We start from the raw sequence: 5,254 nt of genomic DNA on the forward strand, positions 1-5,254 counted from the left end.
ACTACTTTTAACCTCAAGCGTTGATTATTTAGTAAGCGGTTATGATACAATCTAAACCTAACACTTACCATACCCCCGTGTATTGCACTCATTCCTAATTTGCACTAAAAGAAAAAAATCATAACTATCGACTAGATAATCAATGGCTGTGATTATGTAGTGGTCCCTCCACTATTTTTTTTTTTTTTTTTAGTGGGCCTTTTTTTTTTTTTTTTTGTAGTGGAGTGGATCCAAATCCTATCTTGCCTTCATGTGATAAATACAAAATATTTCTTGTCTGCCACATGGATGGATGGATATTAATCAGGGAGGATTCAAGTCCTTTGGGTCCCAAAAATGAGCACCAAGACCTAAATTTAGAACATACTTGTCAATATTCAGCTTAGCTCTCGCTTTCAAAAACGATGACGCTACGCAGCATGAGTACTTAAAATGCATGTAAGGATAAAGGGGTAGATTTTAGTTTTACCTGTCAAATCTCAATCTACAACACTATTTTTCAAATTTACGTCATGGCTGAGACGAGAATTATTCACTTTTACTACCCAATTCCACTTTTGAGGGATTGCCAATATTGGGAGTAGCAGCAGAAACACCATGCTCGATGCACTGAAAGTTGAAAGAATTCACATATTAATAATGCTTTGAAGATTTCATCAAATCTATCACTAACTCACCACGACTAAGCCAGATGACATAGTATCAAATCTATAAAATATGAACTATAAAGGATATTGGTATATTACCCTCAAATGTTAGAAATAATCAAACACGTTGTTCTTTAAGTGTATGTTGGGTTATGCTTGTGCATATGAGAGTATACTTTTTTTTTATCAATGAAATAAAGTTTTATTCATCAGTCAAATATAGAAAATTTGTACATCAAGAACCAGGCGGCCAGAACTTGACCTGGTAACCAAAAAAAAAAAAAAGACACTACAACTTCACAAGTTCTTCCTTCATATGTACAGGTATATCTTCATTTAGAATTTTGGAATAAATGGAGTACTTAATTGCTCGAAAGAGATCAGCAGGCTCCCTAGCTTTCCCTTGAAAAATTCTGCTATTCCTCTCTTGCCAAATAGAATAGACAGCAGCAGCAAGAGCCATTCTCTTCAGGTTCTTCTTAAAATTCTTACCTCTCAAGTTGTGAGAGTACCAATGGATGAGCAAGTACCAGTTACAAGTTCTCCAAGTGAATCTTAACCAGTCCATCATCATGTTCCAAACAGCAGCTGAGTATTGGCATTCGAAGAATAGATGCCTGCAATTTTTAGACTGGCTGGAACATAGAACACATAGATTTACATCTAATAATCTCAGTCTACACAATCTCTCCTGGGTAAGGAGCCTTGAATGATTGACTAACCAGAGGATGAATGAATGTTTAGGGTAGTTCAATCTCCCCCAAGTAGTTTCTGCCCATTCTGCTGAGATATTTGGTTGATACAGGGCATTGTAGATTTCTGTCATATTGATTTTTCCATTGACGCAACAGGCATCCAGTGAACTCATCAATACTTCAGCATTACCAAATTTAGCTATCAACATATTTCTAACTTTGAGGAGTTGTTTCCACATCCAAGAATCATTGTCCCTATGTTGAACTTGCCAAATATTTGAGTGTTGTAAGTAGTGACCGTGCACCCATTTGATCCATAACAGGTCTTTTTTCTGATGTATCATCCAAAGGAGTTTAACTGCTGCTGCATTGTTCCACTCCTTTGCCGAAAAAAGGCCTAAGCCACCTTGCATCCTCCCTAAACAAACTGTACTCCAGGAGATCAGATGGATTTTTTGACCCCAAAGGAAAGAGGAGCAAAGCTTATCAATTCTTTCAAGAACTTTTATCGGCAATATATAATTGCTAACCAAAAAAGATTGAATCCCAAAAATAACAGTTTTAATCAGCTGGATTCTCCCCGCATAGGATAGCTTCCTATTTTGCTGCCAGTTATGGAATTGATCAGTAATTTTGCTAATAAGGGAAGAGCACTCAAGATGAGATAACCTTTTTGTTGTTAATGGCAATCCCAAATATTTCATAGGCAAGGATCCCTCCATAAAGCCCAGAAGAGTGCAGAACTGAGTCTTCAAGCTATCATCAACACCACTCAGATAGATTGAGCATTTACAAAGATTGACATCTAAGCCTGAGACTTGACAGAACTCCTGTAAGCATGCTTGTAACTTTGTGATGGAGTTAAAATCAGCCTTGCCAAACAATAACATGTCATCGGCAAAAATTAGATGTGTTATCTTCAATCTAGAGCAATTTGGATGGAACTTAAACATTCTGTCATCTTTAAGTAGAGATAACCTCCTTGACAAATATTCCATGCCTAACACAAATAGATAAGGAGATAATGGATCCCCTGCCTTAGCCCCCTAGCTCCATGAAAGTAGCCATGTAACACTCCATTTAAAGATAGGGAAAATTTAGGAGTGGTGATGCATTCCCAAATCCAGCCAATCATGTTTGCAGGGGAACCCAAACCAACTAGCATAGATTTGATGAAATCCCAATTTATAGTATCAAAGGCCTTTCTAAGATCCACACTTATAATAGCTCTAGGTGAATTGTGCTTTCTTCCATAGTGCTTGATTAGTTCATGGGCTAGGAGAAAGTTGCTTGAGATAAGCCTCCCTTTGACGAAAGCACTTTGGGCATCATTTATCAAGAAACCCATGATTTTTTGGATTCTGTTTGCAATGACCTTGGTAATAATCTTGTATATTACATTACAACAAGAAATAGGTCTGTAGTCTGAAGCTGAAGTTGGATTGAGGAATATGAGAGTATACTTCTATGCATGTATATCCGCATGTAAATGCAAGTGTGAGCAGGGACATGAATAATAATCTATATAGATATACGTCCTCAATTTGTAAGTAGCAGAAGACAACTAGGAGAATGTAACTAATAACTAACATGGTACCAGAGCAAAGATATTAGATCATGCAATTGACTGACCACAAGTGAGCACAACTATAAGGACACGTTTTTTTTTAATAGTGAGGGTACTATTTTAAAATAGTTCAGACCCACCATTTTAATTCGTGCTTGTTTTTTTATTCGGATTGGGCTATTTGAAAAGACGGATTGATTAATACCCAAAAAGGAGACTAAACTAAACCCACCCACCAACCCCCCCTACAATCTGGGTATTAATCATTTAGGGGAATTAAGATTTTATGACTTAATTTTCTAGATTTTCCTATGATTTTATTAAATCAGTCATTTATTTATTTTTCCAGCTTCATTCTCTATGAAATCTTTCTGCCACTTTTTCTTTCACAAAATTTTCCTGCGCACTTCCGTGATGTTTCTTTGTCCACTGCCTCTATGAATTAGTTAGATGTGTACAAGCTTGCACCTGTTGGCCTACACTACACATCTCATATGCTGCTTATTTGCCCTACACACACAGACACACACACGCGCACACACACGTATATGTATGTATATATGTATGCAAGTTACATGTTAAAAGAAGAACTAACATAGATTCTGGCTTGGGTTATACAAAAAATAAATAAATAAATAAACATCTATTGTTAAGATTATATTTGGAGTTTCAATTTCTATGCAGATATGCAAGAAATATATTAGTCGTCTTGAGGATAAAAATGTCTATTTTAGACAAGCTCTCAACTTCGAATTGTTTGTCAAAACATACGGATTAATACCATATTATTGACTTCAGTGTGAAATGTCATTTGGTTATGCCATAGTTCAAACAATTATAGGAGCATTAAAAACAAACACTAGTTTAGACTATTTTAAGCTAGTCTGACTGTTAGTCCGCATGAAAACAAACATTGGATTAGACTAAAATAGTCCTAGGATAACCTAGTCCAAGGACTATAGTCCGGAGAACAAATACCCACTAGTCGCGGAATAAAAAACAAACGTAGCCTAATTCTCAAACTTCATAAAATAAAGTCAGCCCCCAGAGGATGCAACTTCAGATTTTAGTGCTACAGTATGGCCACAAGTGGGGAAAAATGCAAAAGAAAAATTAAAAAAATATATGGATACTAGTTGGAGCAAATCTTAGGTATACATCATACCTGAAGAAGATAACCGTGGAGCCAATCCAATGTTTGAGGAAATGTCGTTGCAGAAATGTTCACTATTGTCAACCCCTGAATAGCATTTCCATAGATATATTACACTAGAAATGTCATCATGCTTTAGTATATAGTTTTTAAGATAATATATTATCATAGTAACAAGAGAAAAGCTCAATCCTGTTGAAGATTATGGACACCTAGTAACATATTGTGCAATTCATCTAAAGATGTCTTTGTTGCCAAAAAGGTTAAGGGAAAGTACAGTAGGTTATATATTCGCTTATTCTGCTAAAAGAAATTTAGGGAAAAAGTAAATTAGATGAGAAAGAAACTAGAAAAAACTCTTCCCAACTCCTGCAAGACCGTGCATAAATGCCACTTCCCAATTCCGACTAGATATGACTTCAAATCTCTTGTGAAACAAGTAATAAAGTTTAATAATCAGATGAGATATTGATGCAGATTGCTCACTACATAAACATTGCTCATTACATAAACACTTTCACCAAAAAAATTAATTAAACATCATTTCCCACTATGTAAGTGTTTCACTTAGTACAAACAAGAGTTGAAAAGATACAAGCTCACCTGTGCCTCAAAGGAACAAAGGTAATCTTGAATGGTTTTAAGGTTACTTATCAGCTTATCTTGATCCTGTCAAAAACAAAAAGGGTGACTTAACAAAATTTTGAATTTCCGTAGATTTTAGAAGGAATGGGAAGAAAAATATTGGAATGAATTTCTCAAAGACAAATGCTAGAAGAAGATTTTCTCAGCATATAATCTACTTCAAGTCCCACTTGGGCACGATTTCGGGCAACGAGCCTCTGATGGTTCGGTCATTCGTTGGCACCCTTCGCGGGCCTGCCTTCGATTGGTACCGCCGTCTCAAACCCGGAAGCATCAACAGCTGGGAGGACCTGGAAAGCACGTTAACAGAAAGTCGGAGAGTCGGTGGATACCTTCATCAAGCGCTTCCGCAATCAGGCGATGAACTGCAGGGATCCCGTCACGGAGGAATTCCTCTTGCAGACTTGTCAGAACAACTTGTCCATTAATATCTTGGACGTGATGGGAATAGAGCCGCTCAATACCTGGAAAGAGTTGAAGGTACGCGGAGAGCAGGCCGAACGCTTCCTCAAAAGGAAGAAAGCCGAGAAGAGCCAACTGATGGTCA

General features: G+C 36.9%; 1 long non-coding RNA gene across 1 annotated transcript; it reads right to left on the minus strand.

Moving 5' to 3' along the window:
- LOC109832448 lies at positions 459 to 4,840 on the minus strand. The gene is made up of 3 exons (XR_002244776.1): positions 4,666 to 4,840; positions 4,075 to 4,149; positions 459 to 609 (listed from the first exon to the last, which is right to left on the minus strand). It is a non-coding gene; the product is annotated as an uncharacterized LOC109832448 (long non-coding RNA).

The sequence above is a fragment of the Asparagus officinalis genome, chromosome 3, assembly GCF_001876935.1.
Source record: "Asparagus officinalis chromosome 3, Aspof.V1, whole genome shotgun sequence".
NCBI lineage: Eukaryota > Viridiplantae > Streptophyta > Magnoliopsida > Asparagales > Asparagaceae > Asparagus > Asparagus officinalis.